The sequence below is a fragment of the Uloborus diversus genome, chromosome 10, assembly GCF_026930045.1.
Source record: "Uloborus diversus isolate 005 chromosome 10, Udiv.v.3.1, whole genome shotgun sequence".
Classification (NCBI taxonomy): domain Eukaryota; kingdom Metazoa; phylum Arthropoda; class Arachnida; order Araneae; family Uloboridae; genus Uloborus; species Uloborus diversus.
Window position 1 is genome coordinate 87,566,777 of NC_072740.1, and position 21,831 is coordinate 87,588,607.

Here is a 21,831-nt window from a genome sequence, read left to right on the forward strand (position 1 = left end):
TGTTTTTCATTCATTGTTTTGGAACAGCATTTTTATGGAAGGACGGAGGGAGATAGAGCTTAGTTTGATAGTTTTTTTCAAATGATGTCACCTTATTTTCGCTATTTATGTCGCATTAAATTCTTGTAATGAAGATTTCGACGGATGAAATTCCTCTCAGACGAAAACAATTGTTTCACCAACTTTTATCTCATAGATTTTTTTTTGAGGGGGGCGGGGGCATTTTTGTAATGAAACGGAGTAAGTTTTAAAACGTGAGACATTCCTTAAAAATCTAGGAATTCATTTTTTTAAAAATTTGCATTAAGAAATGTGTCCCTTCTATTTCCGCAACAGATATCTGCGATTCTTCTTGCTATTTGTGCCGCTTCAAGATTTTTTTTTTTAAGATAAAAAGAATTAAATGGATGACTCAATTGCCAAGTCGAAAAACTCCACTTTAAAAAAATCCTCATTTCTGCTTTAATAGTGCTTAATCAATGCTTAGCATGTGAATTTATATTAAAGTTTTTTTTCAGAACATTTCTGACCATGTGATGGCAGAAAATGTAACACGAGAGACTATTCACTTCTATGGATAACACTATCTTCTACATCACTTTTCTCGATATTTTGTTTTATGGAGTTAATCGATTTGGCAAGTGAAGCATCCAAATAATACAAAGATTATGATTTTCATACGAAAACTAATAATATTTTATTCATAGAACTGATACTTAAATGTCTGTAAATATAAACTAAAAATGGAAAATCTTTCAGTAAGCAGAATTAAATAACGCATGTTTTGTTGTTTAACATAAGCTCTGCGTGCATAAGAGTTTATTAATGCCAATGCAATGCTTGTAAGCAACTATTTTTATATTAAGTAAATCGTCCAAAAGTAAGGCAGGATATTGTAAAAGCACATATTCTTTGAGTTAATTACATCTTCTTCAGATTCATGGTTAAAAAATTCGTTAAAAAAAGTTAAGGCTGTGGTTGTAAATTGGTGTAACGTTACACGCACCACTTAACGTTACACAATTGGTGTAACGTTAAGTGGTGCCAATTTTAAGAAAATTCTAATAGTTGGAGGAAATTTTTACGATGACTAGGTTGTTTCAAGTATTGTAACTTACTAGTTTATTTTTATACTTGCAATTTAGAACTTATAAAACAAAGTTATAACTGGATTATTTAATAGGTTTGAATTATTTAAATCATCAAATAGTAGTAAGTATAAGTAATAAGTAAAAGTCAACTTTGCGGTAAAAATTTTAGACTTCCAAGAAAGCCTGATGAATTTTTTTTCTTACTAATGTATTCCTTAGTGATGTAACCTTTCAAACAATTTATTTGTAAACTTACAGAGAATTCTTGTGTAACCTTACACATAAACTAGTGATACGTTATAACATAGCAACGTCATCATGGTGTAACCTTCCAAAGCGATGCGTTAGTTTACACCAGTTATATCACAGTTAAATTATTCCAGAACACTGGAGGCAGGAATGTTGCCACAGATTTCATGAAGTAAGATCACACCAAAGTTTTCGCAGCGAATATTTTGTGTTTTTTCTAAGAAACGGAAATTGGGCACTATTTAGAACGTTTTGAGGAAAAACTTTCTTCCTATTTCATACAGAAACTACAATTTTTTTTAAGAATAGATCTTTCTTTTTTTATATAAAGAAAACTAAAATAACACAGCAAACCGTTAAACCTTAATTTCCTCCATGAAAAATATTTTTATATATGCGTTTCAGATTTTTTTAGGAAAACAAATATTTGAAGAATTGAAATACTTTAGCTTGTGTAAACATGTAATTTAATTTTATTACATCTTTCTCACTAATGAAAAGTCGAGTAGGAAATTTATTGCTTGCTCGTAATAGAAAACTTCAAAAAACGTTAAGCCAGAGCTTTTATTTACTTTTAATTTTACTGATCATTTTACTTTACGTAACGAAAATAGCAAGCTCGGGTTACCTTTTTATTTCTGAGAACTGACATATTGCCAGATAAGTCTATGTTTCATTTTTACATAAGACGGCTTTATCGCATTTTGAAATTAATCTTCTTTTACTAGGATTAGAATTTTAAAAGGATAACAGGAAGAGTTTTCTTTTGCAGAAAAATGATGACGTCGATTTCATTTTTTTTTCAAAGAGTACTGTTATGAATGTTTTAAATTGACTTTGAATGCTTTAAATTTACTTTCATTTTGTAATGTTTATCTGGGATTATTGGTTAACTGGGAAGACTGAAAAGAAAATGCGGGTTTTTTCTCCACTACTTTCTTCTACTTTAGTAACCGTTTTCATTTAAAATTGAATTTAAGATTAGATTGCACATATTTTTTGATTAGCCAGTCACTTTATCTTTTGCCCTTGTTTAAGCACGTTAACCGTTGAATTTGACAGCGATTTTTCTAAAGAAATATATTTTTACCTCGTTTGCTATGTGAATGCGCATCAGAGTTCCTAAAATAAGTTTAGTTACATGTGAAGCACGTAGAAACAAATGGATCCAAAATTATAAATTGTGGTATTACTAGTGCAAACGACAAGAGAAACTCTCATCTGTTTTGGGAGGAGTGGTGTTAATACAGTAAAACCTGTGAAGTTGACCACCCTTGTAAGTCGACCACCTTTCTAAGTTGACTGCTTTTTTCAGGCACGGAATTAGACCTTATCATATAAATCAACCCCTGTAAGTTGACCACCTGAACCTGTCTAAGTTGACCACTAAAGTAGTGCACCGCAAGTGTCAACTTACACAGGTTTCACTGCAATAGCATCAGCAGTGGCTGCTTTAAAGCATTTCGAGAAAACATTTAATGAAATGATACATATGGTTTGAACTTTGCACGTGTTTTACAGAAGAACTTTAAGAAGAAGTCCACTTATTTCCTCTTGTTTCTCACTACCTCATATGTCACATACGTAAAAATAAACTTAGTACAAATCTGTCGGTGCGTTTTTGAAACAATATCTAAGTTTTGAACAATATCTAGGTAACTCTTTAAAGACTAGAAAGTTGCTCGTAAAGGTATGACGGGTGAAAACTGCTTCTACATTTGAACGAAGCAATTGTCCTTTTAGTGATATTGGCCTAAACTTCAGATTGCCTAGACTTCAGCAGATAGCGTTCATTGTTGACCACTTTTTCGTTTCTTCATTCTCCTAAAAGGGACGGTCTTCGCGGTAAAACAGTTAAGATACCAGATCCAGTTCAGCATCGTCAAAATAAAGCATTTCCCTGCATGTCAAACATTTCCAAAAAATATTTTCAAATTATCATGCTGTGGAACGAGTTTCATTGTTGATGAGAGCGTTACTCGATCATTCGCTATTATGTATGTGGATAATATACAGGATAATACACGGATAAAAAATGCAGTGCTCGACTTACTAAAAGTTCAACCCAAGATTTTATAAGGAAATGCTTTAAAATCCTGATTAAAGAAGATCAATGTTTCAAGCACTTGCTTCATGCATTTCCCAGATTATCTGCAGCCAAAGCGAAGGAAGGTGTTTTTGTGGGATCAGATATTAGCAAACTTACGTATATAGCAGACCAGATTATTGCCGGTGCTACATAGCTTCTGATTGGTGCATAGAGTACAGCCGCGAGTTGTGCACAAATCTACTTCCACGCGGAGTATTTAATACTTTAGAAAAGGTACAGCAAAATCTCAGAAACGTAACTTTGTACGACTATTTCTCAAGAACAAAAAAATATTCTTTAGTACTAAACGGTTCAGTGATTTGGAATCTAATTGTATAATGTGCAAAACAAAATTAATTTTTCATACGCATCTTCTTACTTAATTCTTTGTTTTAATTTCTAGAAATGAATGTTTTTACATATAAAGTACTATTTTTCTAAATTTTCAAACGCAATTAAAAAAAAAAAAAACATTCCTTGACCATCAAAAACGAAGGACATGTTTGAAATCAGCATACTAAAACACACGCAAGTCAATTAGCACTTTGGAAAAATATTTGTTCACTGAAAATTGGCCGACCTGTGCTATTTCTCACAAGAAAAAAAAAAAAAAAAATGCTGTGCAATACAATTTTCATCTTTTCCAGATTAAATGTTGTAACATATGTAAACCCGTTTTTAGTTACAGTAATATTCTTGGAAGAAGCTTTTGGAAGTGCGATTTTCCATGTCTCTCTCTCTCTTTAACATAGTTTAATATGGTAGTTAATTCCTTCTTTAGTTAGCGAATAAGTGTTGTGAGCTGTATATCTAATGCAAGTACCATCATTATTTCAGAAAATATACTGTGATGAACACATAGAGTGTATACAGTAACATGAGCTTAATGTAATAATTATTCTGAAATATGTTAGGGGATTTCAATATAATTGCTAATTACTTAATTTAGTAAATACGAAACTAATTACTTAAATTTGTGTCACAGGTACGCATTTACATTTAAAATCTTTCTAAATTAATTCTACAAGTTTCTTTCAGAAAGAGTTATTTGCGAGCGAAATATTTTGTGCAATTATGAAGCACAGAAAATTTTATTTTTACTGTTTTATTTGCGCTGCTTATCTTTCACATTTGAAATCTTCAAAAATGGCATTGCCTTCAAATAAACTATTCTATTCAGTCAAAGAAAAGTGTGAAAGCCTTAGTAGGAAACTGTACCTCGATTTGTGTCTTAATATATTACGGATTTTGTTGAAAAATATGAAGTCTGAAATGTAAACAATGGCTCAGTTCATTTCTCATGCAGAAGATAAAGTAATGCATATCAAATATCCACGAAAATCTCTAATTCTATTTATCTAAATTAAGCTTCACTTCTGTTTCGATAAATTAATTTCATAAATCTTGCATTTATATAAATATAAATTCTTTAAAATTAATCAAGTCTAAAGCATGAAATTGTGAGTAGTTTGAATGTTTCTTTGCAACACGTTTCGATTCATTAATTTCCCTAATTAAGATTAAATACGTAGATACGGAGTTATGCGAAAGGGGTAAAAATCTATAGATTTGATGTACATGAAAAGAAAACGAATCGTATTTAACTTCAGAGTACTTGAGATATTTATTCTGAAGATACGTTCTTAGTGGTTAGACTAAGAGTGGCGTAAGTTATCCTACCATAATTTCAAGAAATTGAAGATTTTGTGAAGTGGTTTGCGAAAAATTAGGATCGCGTTAATTTTAATTTATATGGAAGAAATTGTATTTAAATATAGGTAGGGTTAGTTTGGGTAAAGAGAAACTGAACTTCAATGTTTTACCTAACATAATTTCGAGCAATTAAACGTTTTGTAAAAAGCCCTTCAAAAAATCAGGATTGCATAAATTTTAATTTCTAGAGAAGAAATTATCTTTAAATATAGGTAGGGTCAGTTGGGGTAAAGTAAAACTGAATTTCAATGTTTTACTTTCAGAAGATCATTCCATTTCTTTTGGATGAATTGAGACGCAATTTTTTTGCGTAATGTTAGCGACTACACTCTCTGGGAGTAACTGGGTATAAAAATTTGACTTTGTGACTGTTTGTTAGCGAACGAAATCACGTTTCCTTCAACCCATTGCGTAAATCTCAATTTCTAGAGAAGAAATTGGGAATTTGGGAAGGGTCAGTTGAGGGAAAGGGAACTGAATTTCATCGTTTCACCATTAGATCCTTCCCTTTCTTTTGGATGAATTGAGACGCAATTTTTTTTTGCGTAATGTTAGCGACTAAACTCTCTGGGAGTAATTGGGTATGAAAAATTTGACTTTGTGACTGTTTGTTAGCGAATGAAATCACGTTTCCTCCAACCCGTTGCGTAAATCTCAATTTCTAGGGAAGAAATTGGGAATTTGGGAAGGGTCAGTTGAGGGAAAGGGAACTGAATTTCATCGTTTCACCATTAGATCCTTCCCTTTCTTTTGGATTAATTAAGACACAACATTTTGTGCATTTTGTTCACGACACACTATCTGAGAGTAATTGGGTATGAAAAATTTGACTTTGTGTCTGTTTCTTAGCGAATAAAGTCATCATCTAACCACAGAGCGTGTTCCCTTTTCTCTAGAGACCAGGAGGTAAATGGAAACAGTGGTTTACACACACAATATAGAAAGTCAAAAGAGAAGCTTAACAAGTTCTACACCAACAATATCCAATCTGCAGTCCGTAGGTCGTTTGCGACCTGCTGATTTCTTTAAATGTAATCAGAAATCATGTATAAAGAAAAATCGTATAAAGTTTTTAACTGCACGCTAAATGTACGTAAAATAGGGAAATGTGTATACGCAAATGTGTAATTTATCTCAGAATTTAGTCTGAAAAAAAAAGAAAAAAAAAGGTAAAATGACGAACTTAGCTGTTTCCTAGTACCCCAGTGTACATCCTTTATAGGGTAAATGAAAACGTCTAAATTGCCCATCAAAAATGGCAAGAAAGATGAAATTCATAAATAAATGATTTGAGTAGCCTTCCACATAATAATAGAGAAATAAATTTAGCGGAAACGAGTTGCTTTGCATTTGTGAACCTGCTGAAAAGAAAAAAATATGATCACCAAACTTTAAAAAGCAACTTTTTTTTTTTACAATGAAATATTTCATCTTTAAACAATTGTTTGGAAGCATCAACTCTCATAATATCTTCCATATAAAGAACACGGGCAGGAAAGGAAAAGAAAAATCTGTCCAATGTTCGAGAAAATCGCGTTTGGAAGTTCATAACTCCAGCCTATCTTCATAGTACAATAAACGTTTGGGAGATTGTTCGCCTTGCTCCTACTCTTCTCTTACCGGTTTTAATCAGTGACTATAAAACGGAGAGAGAACTCCCACTCTTCAGCAGTGACGCTTGCGGTCTGCTTTTTTCCGAGTACGGCAAAACATTTTGCATTGTAAAACATGCTGTTTAAGGAAAAAAGATTGCTTCTTTCGTCATCCCGACTTGGAACAGATAAAAGACCTGAATAAATGCACGGTAAAACGTTCAGCAGAATAAAACATGCGTTTAAACGGGGAAAGAGGGCGTGTTTTGCCATATTGGCTGGGGCAGAAAATGGACCGCCTAGTACTAGTTCGTCCTCCACTTAGTGTTATAGTTCAATGGTTAAAGTAGAGCAACAAATTCTATTGTACAAAGACTCAGTGTCGCCATATTAAACTCCACTTGAACAAAAGAGAAGTTGGTTTGAATTTTGAGACCTTGAATTCAAATTATGTTTTTCGCAATCACGAATTGTGGTAGAACCCTACTCGTTGGGTTTTTTGTTTCTAATAATGGCTTTAATCGCAACCATAATTTGAATTCAAGACGTTAAAATTCAAATGAAGGCGAGGAGCTGGATGATGGATGTTATGTGTTGGATACTGTTTTTGCATAAAAAGGATTGTGTAAAGTTGACAAGGTCGTTTATAAATAATTCGATTCCGAGGCACATGGACGCTTGGATTGTAAGCATATAAAAATAAAGTCCAAGGACGTCAACTACTGTCAGGTGAAAACAATAAGCAATCGTGATTGCTCCAAAAAAAAAAAAAGACAGTTCGCCTTTTAGTAAGGGTGCCCAAAGGCTGTTTTCGGATTTACTCGAGCGTGTCAAATGAACATAGGAGGGATATTTTACATCCTGCCGACAGAAGTGAAAACTTAAAATTACAAAACACATTTGGTGCGTTCGTGCGCACGTGTGTGGTGTGTGTTTAATTTTTATTTAAAATTAATTGCAGTGTCAAAAATTATAATCTTATAAGTTATGAATTCAAAATATAAGAATTATTCTAGTTTTTACGTTTATCAGCTATCCAAGAATCAAATATATATATTTTTGTATGGTTTATTTCGTTTCGTTTATAAAGTAAATATAGATGCAAAGTATAGGAAATATTTGAAAGTAAATTCTTAGTTTGAGTAATTCAGTTTTCGATGCATAAAAATAATAAATAATACACACACTGAACTTTCCACGTAATCAATTTATTGTATTATCCCTCTTTAGCTGATATGCCGAAAAGAGCCAACATGCCGTTAGATTGAACAGCATGCCGGGAAATTCCAATTTTGAGGCGCGCCAGATAATTCGGGGTTCATTTCGAAACAAAAAGAAGAAAAAAAAGTGAGCTCATGGATGAAAAAGCATTTGGCAAAAGGCAAATGCCGATTTGTTTGTTTTGCTTTTATGCATTTATATCGTCGCCTCATAGCAACCGTAAGACATCTAATCTCAGAAACAACAGTAAGATATCTTACTGTTGTTCTGAGGCGACGATATGTACAACTACGCAATCTATTAGATTTTTTTTAAAGAAAGAAAACTTTTAAAACAGGAAAATAAAATAATTTGGAATTTTAAGAGAAAGTTAATCAGAAAACTAACTGACAAGTATAATGTCATTGCCTTAATTACTGGATATCTTGCTACTTCTTTCAACTGTTTTTTTCTCGTAAAGGAATTCCTTACATTGATTGTTGTCTTAAGTTAATGTAGAAATTGCATTAACTAAACTGATTACAATACCGCAGAATTAACCTTCTCTAAATTAATTGCTTATGGTAAATTAATGCAGATTTGGCATTCTCCAAATTTGTTGATTTCCAAAAGTACTTCAACCAGTTCAGGTACATAACATGTTTCATAAGGCAACATTAATCATAAGATTTATCACTTGTATAATTTGACGATGACCTAATGAGCCGTTGAAATGATTAATGACGAGATGTTATGTTAGAAAAACAAAAATGAAGGATTCTGTAAAAAATATTTTTGTTTCTCTGCAGAAAAGTAAACCCTTAAAAATTTTTGTTAAAAGATATTTGTTGAAGGAAAACAGTATTTGAATTTTGGAATCTTCTCAGGGGAAAAATATCCTTTGAATTAGGTTTTTGAATCTGTATCTACTTTCCTGCGCTTCAGATACATTTTTTCCCCTAATGGAAGTTCTTTATGGATTAAGTTAAAAATCGATAAATAAGTTTTTTTCATCTGAGAATAAGTCATTTTTGTTTTCATTTCTTGTTCATAAGATTAATGGTTAAAATATTTAATTTCCTCATTTTGATTTTGAATTGCATTTACGAATCGCCGAGTATGTAGTTTTCACAAAGTGGAAGTATAATTTCTGCTTTTTCGTTCTTATGTATTTGTTTTTGAAGTAAAGTGCTTAGTTATAAAATAATTTTCTCATGAATGATGAACATAACGTTTACTATTGTTTTGAACTATCGAATATTGAGAATGGAAAAAAACAATACGAAAAAATGTTTTAAACTTTTCTGACAGTCACGTGTCGTTGTGCGAATCGTTTTGTATAAAGTGGGTGTATAAACTCTTCTCTTTATCTTCCAAATTTACACAAAGCAGTTAATTCTTACCTTTCAATGCTTTATAAAAAATGCATTCGCTTCCAAAAATACACGGATCGGCAAACACTTGCATATTATTCACTTAAATTCTGCAGCAAATTGCAGCTTCTTCAATTCAGATTGGCATCCGGAAATTAACATTCTTCTTTCCGTGCTTAACTTTTGACAATGAGTCTATTATGTCTATTGTGATATTTATGTCTAAGATTAGCACGCAAATTTTTTCCACAAATGAATTTGAAAAGAAATAAACGTATCAATCAATTAAGCTTTAAAAACATTATATTTCACAGCCTGCTTAAAAAATTCTCCAATACTTTGAGATCAAGAAAATATTGAAGCACTTCTTAAAAACCAAAAGGTATTTATAATTTTATGAGATATAAATTACTTTTAAATAAAAAAAAAACCGTCTTCAAAAATACCCAGGAACTAAAAAGCAAAAAATAACTGATTGCACTTACATTCTATTTCCTACCCAAAAATAGAAATGAAATTTATTTTACAATTCCAGTAAAAAAATCAACTAAACACCGAATTATAAAATAAACACTGATTTAAATTACTATACGATGAATTATTTTAAATACCTAACTAATTATATACGATCTCTTAATTTTTAATGACCTTTTGAAGTCGGGGCCTCCTATAAACAACTACATAACGTAACTGAAAACCCACCGAATCCTGAATTTAAATACTAATTTAACTATATGCGAAATTAACTATATGCGAAATAATAGTCTTTAAAACTAAACCTACTCAGTTACGTTAGGTAATAGTTTATAAAAGGCCTCGACTTCAAAAGGTCATCAGTTATTTTTTGCTTTTTAGTTCCTGGGTATTTTTGAAGACCGTTTTTTTTATTTAAAAGTAATTTATTTTTTGCTTTTTAGTAGGGCTCGACCGATGGCATTTTTTGGCCGATGGGCCGATGCCGATTGTTGGCCGATTGTTCAAAGATGGCCGATGGCCGATTGTTTTCCTCCAAATGGCCGATTGCCGATGGCCGATGGCCGATGCCGTTGGCCGATGGAAAAAAAAATCAAACAGAAATAAATTAATAAGATTATCAGGGATTTAAAGGATCGTTTATTCATTTCACTTTACTTCCTTTCTACGAATAAAGAATGGTATAATCACAAAAAAAAAAAAAAAAAAAAAAACAGATTTCGACCTAAATTTCTATTTTACGATCACCCAATTTAAATTTCATAAAGTTTTTCCGGCACATTTGTACATGCATATGTACTTAAGAACATATAGATGACCGAAATATCCATTTTGAACGCCTCCTCAGTTAATTATCGCAAATTCTCGCGTAAACTTGCGTCACTCAAAAACGTTATGAAATAGCATGTTAAAAACACATACGTACGTAGTATGATCTAAAAGTTCAGGGACAAGTTGTATAAAACCTTACCCTGAATAGTTCACATTACCGAAGCACATCTATCAACAAAATAGTCACCTTTCGCAACCTCCTGTAAGCCCTCTTGCGCTGCTGCTTTAACTTCATTGTGGGGAAGAAGGCGAGTTTCATGTTGAGGCTTAGCTCCGAGTGACTTTTACTTGTTCCCAGCCAAAAAAAAAAAAAAAAAAAACATTTGCATGGACGTCGCTTTCTTCCGTCAGGAGAAGATAAAGCTGCATCATAGAAGGTAGCGAAAAACGGCTTCCAGGACTGATTCCAGAAGTTTCATGAACACTGGCAGAAGTACATAGTCCCTCAAGGTGACCTTTTAAAGGTGAACGTGCTTCGGCAATGTGAACTATTTTGAGTAAGGTTCTATACAGCTTGTTCCCGAACTTTTGGATCGTATTACGTACAATCTGTATAGGGTGTAGTTATGCTTCTCCTTTTTTGACTGCTGTGTGATGAAAGAGAAAGAACAACAGCCAAAAAAAAAAAAAAAAAAAAAGAAAAAAAGAAAAGAATGAAAAAAAAAGGAAGAAAAACAAAGAGACTGTTTAATAACCAATAGATTTTTTTTTAAATTGAACATATAATTAAGATTTCAGTAATATTGTAATAATGTATGGATTTAGGTACACTAAAAATAGTTTTGAAACATTAAATTATGTTATTTAATCATTCAAAAAAAATAATAATAACAATAAAAAAAATAAAAATAATAATAAGAATAAAACTGTGAAACCGTCAACAAATTACGCAATTAAAGTGGAAAGATTGCACGTAGACATTTTTTAGTCATCAAATCAAACAAAAAAGGTGTCAGATAAATTACAACATTAAATAATAATAGGAATATTTTTGTACTTATTTAAAATTTATGAATAGAAAAGTTTGCATTTTTCATAAAAGCTATCATAGTGACATACATTTTGCTGAAAAACGAAATAGCCATGAAAAGAGCGAGGTTCTTAAAACGCAGCTACAAAAAAAAAAAAAAAAAAAAAAAAAAAAAAAAAAAAAAACTCAATATTTACACCAAGTTAATAACCGAAATAAATATACTACTTGATCTGATGTTTGCACACATAATATTGAACAATTTGATTGTTTAATCTTTTATGAAGCTTTACAAACGAGTTCAAATTAAATTTTTAAATTTAACAATAATTTTCTGAATTTTTTTTTTAAAAAATGCATAATAAAAAATCCTTGAAACTTTTCTATAAAAAACGAAAATAACTGATTCATTGATTTTATATAAATACATAAAAATCGTTACTCACAACAGAAAAAAAATCGATCGCTATTAATGATGCAAAAAAGAAGGCGCATTACGAAATATAGGTGAAACAAGTATGAGAAATACTCAAAATGACATTTCTTGACCAAAATAAATAATCGCTCTAAATATTTAAGAAATGCTTGAAACGACGAGGAATGGTTTGGGGGGGGGGGGGGTCACCCTCTGATTTTGGAGTAACTCACACTTCGGCCCCATTTTAGGCCTCATTTGTTTAGTACAGAACCGCTACCACCAACGCCTCGGAAGAGTTTCTGAATCTACTTCAGCACTTCTGAAGAAAAAATTCAAAAGTCCCTTGGATTTTCGAATTATGTCACCATTCAAAACGTCTTTAATCAATTTCTTACATTAATGCTCTAAATTCTTTCTAAACAATAGATAAAGTTTGAAAAAAAAAAAATCTAAATATTGTTAATTTAAAGAACTCAGAAGTACAACTAGAGTTTAATTTCAGAAATTGAGGTAGTGGGAGGAGGGGCACGCAAGTGTTCTCGGAAATTCAAAAAAATAGTCGTAAAAAATCGAGTTCAAAATAATCATAAAAATAGAGCTGAAAAAACCTTTTTAAACTTGCACCCGAGTTTGTTTTGACGTGCAGTGGCGGATTTAAAATATAGCAAATGTTGCAACTGCACGAAAGGCCCCATAACTATAGGGACACCGTAGGAGTTACAAAAATGCTTATGATAAATGTTTTACAACTTCTGTGATAGAGAAATGGGGCCCCAAAATGTATTTCGATGGGCCCCAAACTTGTAGCTCCGCCGAAGCGATACAGAAAAGACTGCATTAATGTGATTCATATTAAAAATATCGAAAAATTAAAAATTACCGTCGGTTCAACGGGAATCTACCAAAATGACACAAAAACCGGTTTTGCCATCTCATATTTGTTTCCATGGTTTCCAATGCGGCAATGTATCACCAAATGATCGTCAGTCTGAGATACTATATTAGTTTTACATTGAAATAAGTAATTAATAGCTACAAAAAAGGAGTAAACCGGCTTTTCAGAACACCCAATCGAAGACAAAAAGGGAAGCGCACAACTGGAACGTACGCACACTCCGCATGCGAAAACTTAACCTTCTACAGCTTACCATCTTTGAGTTATGACTTATGAGAGATATATACGTACATCCAACAGCAAAAACCAATGCAATAATTAACTTGTTTGGTACCTGAATGTAGTATTAAAAACTCTTTCAGAGGTGACTAAAATAGAAATTCATACTGAAATTTAAGTAAACAGTTTTAAACTCCCAAAAATCAAAAACTCCCTTTACTTTGTATTAAAAAGTAAAAACAGCAAAGGTCCTTTAAAAAAAAACATCGGCCTATTCCATCGGCTTTTTGATGTATTTTAAGGCCGATGGGCCGATGTTTCCTGCAAGTTAACATCGGCCGCCGATGCCGATGCCGATGGCTAAATTATTGAACCATCGGCGCCGATGCATCGGCCAGGCCGATGCATCGGTCGAGTCCTACTTTTTAGTGGTGTAAATAACACGGCGAGCGTCTCGGAGACTTCCGCCGACTGTGAAGAAAGGCTTTTTCAAATGCATAACTATGTACAAAAAAAAATTGTCTTCATCATTTGTTCAACTATATCTAAGTTTGCTTTCCGAAAGCAAATGCACGAGTCACTAAAAAAGAAAAAAACGAAATCGCTTTAAGTTTAAATTTGTAAAATTGTAAATTTTAGAATTGTAATATTGTAAATTGTAATTTATGTTTCGCAATTAGTGTCATGTAACTCGTGATAAAAGTCGCATGTTTCTTCATATGGCCCCACTATAGATGAAGATTAAAAATTCCACTGGAATGAATTTTATGTTTGCTTCAGAGAATCCTTAATTCAAAATTTTCATTCTCATTACTCTTAATAATATATATTTTTAGTACTTTCTTTAACTATACGTAAAGAAAGTATAAACCTTTGTTTTATGACCTTTGTTTATCAATGAGTTTTACATTTAATCGTTTGTGAGGGAAATTGCATGAAATTTATTGTTTTATCCTTAATTTTTCCCTAAAGAACAAATATGGTAAATCAAAGATTTGGAACCTAAGTCAGACCACCCCTAAACAAAACCACCACTTAGCAAAAAAAAAAAAAAAAAGCATAAAAACCGGTTCACTAAGTTAGACGATATACAAAGTTAATAAAGTACAAATCGATTTAAATGTGAGTATGATATTTGAAGAGTTGCTTCAATTTCATCAAACCTGAACTTGATTAACATTATATCGCCGAGGAACTATGCTGTTTCAAACAAGAAAAGACTTTTCCTTATCGGTACAGGCAGGGGCGTGCACAGAAATTTTGGAGCCCATCACAAATCTTTTTTCCGGGCCCCTCTCCATATTGTTTACCCCAATATTTCGCCGTTCGTTACAAAAATATTGGGGCCCCTCCAGGCTCGGACCCGGGTCAACAGGTGTCCCTCCCCCTCCCTGTGCACGCCCCTGGGTACAGGAGTCTTCGAGTATTTATGGAACATTGTACAAAGGAAAAACAAATCCGACGAGTTCAGAACCTCCTCCTTTTTTTGAAGCCTGCTAATTAATATAACCCAAATTTCAAATTGAACTGGCGGCATCATGAAATAATAAATCCAGAATATTTGTCAAACTTCAGAAATCATACACAGTTATAATGTATATTATTAAAGAATATAAATTAAATCGTGGGGGAAGGGTGTTCTGTATTCAATTCCCCCTCAATTGAACACTAAATATATTTCAAAATTGGAACATTAAATAAAGAACTTTATATTTTAGTGTCTAAATAAAGTTATTTATTAGTAAATAAAATATTAAGGTAATTGATTCAACTATTAAAGTAGCAAAATATATTTAATTTACTGCTTTGCTACGCAGTAATAAATACATTACTAACACCTATAATAAAAAATTACTATGCGGCGCAGCGTTGAGAAAATTAATCATCCATGTGCCGCGAGAATTAAATATTGTTCAAGAGAAAGCCAAAAGCTAGGTGTGAAAATACACCGATCACAGCAACACCACGTGATCATGACGTATGAAATTTAAAGTTTCTTGGATTTCTCCGGGACCCCTTATCAGATGCAGACCAAATTACAATGGGACCATCTGGGAAGTATGCCCTTCCAAACGAAAAAAAAAAAAATTCAAATCGGTCCAATTGTGTTGGAATAATTCGAAAACACACATAAAAAGCCGCAATACGAAATCATAACCTCCTTTTTTTGGGTCGGTTAAAGTGGTCGGTTAAAAACTGAAGTATAAGCATTCAGTTGAATTGTTTACTAAAATATTCACCGAAATATCTTCGTTATTTTACATGAAAAATTCATAATTTCTAAGCGGCTCAATAAACGCGAGACTTGCAATTCCATTTTTATGTGCATGTAGATAAATATTATGGTTGCAGTCATATTTTCTATTTTTAATCATTGTAAAAGCTTTTCAAAGCACTACTTTGTCGTTTCTGAAAAAAATATAACGGAAATAGGATGATAGTCTCAAAATATGGATCAATATTTCCATGGCATAGAATATAATATTGAAGTAAAAAGTAGAGGATCGTATTTTTCAGTAAAATATTTATGAAAATATTTGAGCTGAAAACAGACAAAGGCCAATAATATGAATTAGTTTTTTTATTTTCTATTTTTGTTCTTTCTTCTGTTGAAAATTTCAATTAAAAGTTCCTTGATATTTAAGCCAAACGTGAGTCTCCGTTTGAGTAATAATGATAAAGATTTATTATGCGAAATTTACTGATAACTAAAATATCATTTCACGCATTTGAGTTGAAAATGAATAAATTCTTTTTTATGTAAAAGAAAATAATAATACTTTCCAAGGTTGAAAAAAAAAACTAAAAAAAAAATTTCTTTGAAAAAAAAAAAAAAACATTAGCGATTGCTGACAGTGAGATTTGTTTTATCAACGCATATCGTCGCCTCAGAGCATATCTTAGTGTTATTCCTGGGATTAGATTTCTTACTATTGCTCTGAGGCGACGATGTGTATAAATTTATGTTTTCGGCATTATAATGTAATAATTGAATATTTTGTACATAAAAAAACCAAATCATAAAAAAAACTTGCTTTTAGAGCGAGTTGTATATTGTTGAATTTCGATCCAACTAATACGCAGTACAGAAGCAACGTTTTGAAGGATTGAGCAAGGTCTTTCGGCCGACAAAAATTTCTAAGAAATCATCAGATTAACTCTTTAGTGTTCTTTACAGTTTTCTAACTCACGCACAAAAACTTATTGGAAATGCTTATTATTTTTATTTCCAACACAACAGGCTGAGAGGCAACTATCCTTGGCAAAAACACACAACAAAATACACACAGAAACAAAAGTAAGACATAAGTTCTCTAGCTTCCCAATAGCGGGAAATAACAGAAAAACCATTAAATTTTGAGCACTTAGAAAGTTGTTCAGCAACCAGAATAATATGATTATAAAACTGTAGAAAAAGTAATATCACATACTCGCACGTTTGAGACAAATGCTGGATTATGTGACATCACCTGCTTGTATATGCCGCAGTTATCACGAATAAAATGTTTTTTAGAAGTTTGTCTCTCGAACCTGTAAAAAACGAGCTGATGTGTGCATCACATAACATCCTTTTACGCCAATTTAACGATAACAGCGTCTTGGAGTAAGCAAGGAAACGCTAAATATTTTCACCTATAGTTTCTTGCGAACCGAAGCAAAAAAACGTTTTACACAGATTTATTTCCCTATTATTGGCAAAAAAAAAAAAAAAAAAAAAAAAAAAACGCCAAAATTTTTGCCAAATTGGCGAAAAAACTTGGCGGCCACAAGCTTGGCGATATATCGAAAAGTGTTTGACTAATTATAACACCACTTGAGTTAGCATTGAAATTAACAATGATTTCTCCCCAAAAAAGGTGTAAAAGACCCCCTTAGAAACATCCGAATGTAACCAAAAGGGAAGGTGCACAACTAGACCCCACTAGGAGTCTACGTACCAAATTTCACGTTTCTAGGACATACTGTTTTTGAGTTATTCGAGATACATACGTACACCCACACATACGCCCATACATACGGACGTCACGAGAAAACTCGTTGTAATTAACTCGGGGATCGTCAAAATGGATATTTCGAGTGTTTGTACGTTCCTAGGCGTATATCCACGCGTGGTCGGGTCGAAACAAAAAAACTCAACATTCATTCGGGGATCAGCAAAATGGAAATTAAGGCCGATTTTTGAGTGAAAATTTTTTCGCGAATACAATTCTTCCTTTTTTGTAAAAGGAAGTAAAAATAAATAAATAAAGTAAGAAAAAATTAATTTGAATTTTGACATCTTGAATTCAAATTATGTGTTTCGCAATCACGAGTGTGTGTATGTAGGCGTGTGTGTTTGTGTGTGGGGGTATGTGTTTGTAGGGGTTATGTGTATGTGTGTGTAGGCATGTGTGTTTGTGTCTGTGTGCAGGCATGAATGTGTGAGTAGTTGTGTGTATGTGTATGTGTATGGTTTTGTGTGTATATGTGTGGGTGTGTATGTGTGGGTGTCTGTATGTATGCATGTGTGTATGTGTTTGTATGTGTGTATGTGTTTGTGTATGTGTGTGTAGGGGTATGTGTGTGTATGTGTTTGTGTGTGTGTATGTGTGTGTATGTGTGTATGTGTTTGTGTAGGTGTGTTTAGGTGTGTGTGTGTATGTGTGTGTGTGTAGTTGTGTATGTATGCGCGTGTGTGTAGGACATGGATGCAACCTGGAGACGGCTTTCGCTAGAGGTGCAGCATCGTGAGGAGCCCGTCGACGGTGATGGTGCGGAGGGTGGCGGTGGGAAAAATCAAAGGAACGTCAAAAACAGTCAAGTGAGAACAATAAGCAATCGTGATTGCTCAAAAATCCCAATTCTCTAGACTGGTCAACAGAAGCTATGCTTTTATTGAATAACATAAGCTTATAATGTTGCTTGTGTACTGACATAACAAATCGATCTAAGTTTCAGTTAATACAGTTTAATTTATCATCTCAACATGACTAACTTCAAAAACAACTTCACTTGATAGAAGCTATGCTTTTATTCAATAATAACATAAGCTTTTAATGTAGAAGTTAAGTCATGTTAAATTGATATATTTGACTGTATTAACTGAAAAGTTGTTTTAGTACACAACCAACATTATAAGCTTATGTGATTCAATAAAGGCATAGCTTCTGCCGGCCATTTCCGTGACTGCAATTTTTTAAGTAAAAAAACACGTCACTCTCCCGAGTGGGTTTAAACGACCAACCTTTCATTTAACAGCTGAACGTGTGAGCCGATTGCGCTGCGAAGGCTTCGCTCTGGATGAATTGCCAAACGAGTTAATATAAACAAAGCTCTGCGCATGCTCTATGAAGGTAGCTGGTTGGAACGCTTTTTTATGACGTTTTTTTTCCAGTTCACTCCCGCCGCCAACGTGTGATAAGAAGCGTAGCTTCAAGAAGGCAACTTATATGGAACATCTTATTTGAAACCTTTAAGAATAAAGGTTAAAATACAGCTAAAATAATTCAATTTGCACTAGTTTTGAAACGTAAATCTCTTTTTGTTTCTTCAAACATATATTTATGAACAATTTTCTATCGACTCATTTAAATGACGGTTCATTTCATTAAAAATATTTCCACGAAACATTTTCAGCGAGACTTGGTAATGTAATTTCTATGTAAAAAAGACTTGACTGGAAAAGAAAATGTTTAAAGATTTACTCACACATTTTTTTTTCTGCCTATAGCTTATGGGATTAATTTGCGAAGAAAGTATTCAAATGACATAGTTTTTGTCATACTAGCATTAAAGAATTCCCTTAAACAATTTATTTCGTAAACAACCTCAATAGTAGTAATTTTACTACTTTAACAGTTAAAATTACTAGCCTATAAGCTTGATTAATAACTTTTACAAATCTTCTCGCATACCTGAAATAAGGAATGTGTTGGAAAATTAAAAATGGCAAATGATGAGCCTATTCTTACTTTTACTCGGCATTTTTAAAAAACTTCTGATAAAGTATTCTCTGGTTTTTTTTTTCCAAAGCTTTTATTTTCCTTATTTTGATCTTTAGAGAAAATTAAGTCTCTTGATGTAATTAATTTTACTTTTTATTTTTTATGAGAGCTAAACGTTTTAAGCAGGAAAACTCATTCTAGCGTAAATTAGGCACATTGCGTTTTAACTCGTGATTTTTTATGGAAATACACAAGTACACTCCTATGTTTAGCTGTATCTATATTGTCACAAATTTTGCAAATAGAGGTCATTTTTATACTTTTTTGTTTAAGGATAGTTTTGTGACGATTTTTCTGAATTTGGAGTTTATTTCATTAATTGTCATTCGTAAATTACATTTTATTTTTACAGGATAAAAGAACTACGGGATAAAAGAAAAAAAATATCTAAAGCTAAAAGTACTAAACTTTATTTTTAGATCCAAAAGTTCGATGAATTTATGCAGACTGAATACATTTTTATGATTTTGTTCCAAGTAATAGAAAAAAAAAGTTATTCGGAAATACCGAAATACACTTCTCTGCAGGGTTGACATTGAAGAGTTCGAGGAATTCATTGATTGATACAGCCATTTCTTGCTCGATTTTTCTTTACAGAGAAAGTGCTGGATACGATTTCATTATTGATTATTGAGATGCAAACTATTGATCATTACTTCTAAACTCTATTACTTTTATTATTCTTATCATGAGTGTTATTTGTTTTTCAGCATTTTTTTTTAAAAAAATAAATAAATTTCTTACGAAACTTTACTTACCCATTCAACTTCAAATATTTTTATGTGGGAAATGTTTTGCTGAAATTCTAATGTACAGTTTTTTCCTCCTGCGTTTGCACTTTTGCATATTAAAAAAAAAAAAAAAAATGTTTTTGCTTAAGTGTTTCTTTTTTTAAAAAAAAAAGTTAAAATTTCCTGAAACATCACGCCCCGTATTTTGAGAGAACTTTTAACTTTTGTTTCTAACATTTTCTATCAGCGTTTCTTTTTGCATTAAAGAAGCATATTTTGTTTTAAGTGGTTTTTTTTTTTTTTTTTTTTTTTTTTGAAACTGTTAGAAAAATAAATTCCGAGTACTTTAATGCCTATGCCAATTGAGAGAGATATAGAACTATTGTTAAAAAATTGATGTTGGTATACGAGAAAGTGAGCTCGTTTAGGTTTGAACAAACTTCTTGCTTTTCTCAGAAAATGTTTCTTATGGACGCCTTACACCTTTTAATTCCTAAACGAGTGAACTAAAACTACATAAACATTAAACTTTAATCAATCTACGCAAAAGTCGTGAAACATTCACTATTACATGAAGCATTTAGTATCGAAGCTAAATCCACTTTAATAAAATTTTCCTGAAGCGACAAAAACTAGTAAACTGAATGTTTTTGACCTTTGTTGCGTTAGTAATTTAAACATCTAATCAGAAGCTACATATATTTACCATACTTACATCAGGCTAACTACAAATCGCATTTGTCATCCCCTGCTCTTTTATTTTTGCGTGCTTTATAAAAAAGGCGTTTAAAAAAGTGTTACCTAAAATAATGACTGCCCTATCAGACCTTAGCACAATAGCAAGCTAACTATGAGCATAATAGTTGACACAGATGGTTTCCTTTAGCATTTTTTAATGGTGCATCATTTTCCCCTCAGGTTTAAGTCTTGTTAAAATTAATTCAAAGATTAATTTTTAGTTTTAATTTTCATCGCTAAAATTTTATTTGCTATAACATGGACTGAATGAAACTTGTTATAAAATAGACTTTTCATACCCTGTTGATGTTAAATAACCTTTTCACTTTTGCCACCTTCTGTCCAACAGCCCCGCTAGGACCTCATTATGCCCCTCTCAATTTAACTTCTAAAAGCACTATCGCCCACGTGCAGCTTTATCACCCACGCTGGTGAGTTTCAGGATGCGATAGATCAACTCAAATGAGTTTCTTTTGTCACTAATTCCTCAAAGAGCTGATGAATGCTGCAAACTTATTTCAGTCGTTTCTGCTTCCCAAGAGATTAATAATAATTGCACGCTTCATCATTTTCAGTTTACTTCGGAAGCAGAAAATGATAAAGCGGCAGTTGCAATGAACCTCAAATAATTTCCCACAAGATTGGGAAAGTGTCTATGCATTTCACATTGATGGAGTAATATGCATTCTCTTTATGACAATAGATTAAAGGAAGTGAGTATTTGGTGCTTAATCGTCCAACGTGATATCTTTCACTTTGTTTTTTTTTAAACTAATGAGAACTAATTATGTAATAAACAAATCATTTCCTTCGTGCTGAAATGTAAAAGTAAACTAAACCACGTATGAGGTGCTCAAATTTTCAAAAATTTACAGACACGTGTTTCGGGGTTCAAGAAACCCCTTTATCAATGCAAAAACTTTGACCTTTTCGATGAAAATACATCCGAAACAATCTTGAAGTTTTTCGCCGAATGTCCTTTCATTGCTTTTGCATTGCAAAAGGGGTTTCTTATAACCTTGAAACACGTGTCTGCAGTGCTTTGAAAATGTCAGATTGTCAATCTTTATTTTTTAAACCTTTAACGCTTTTTATGTATTCTAATAGAAATTTAAAAGTTAAATGGATAAGAATGTATTAATAGTTACTTTAGGTGGTGTGTGATGAAATCTTTTTCCTTAATTTTTTTGTGAAAAATTAAAATTTGTAAACACTACCACGGAATTGTTTTTTTAATGATTTAAGCATAGCATAATGTTTTAAT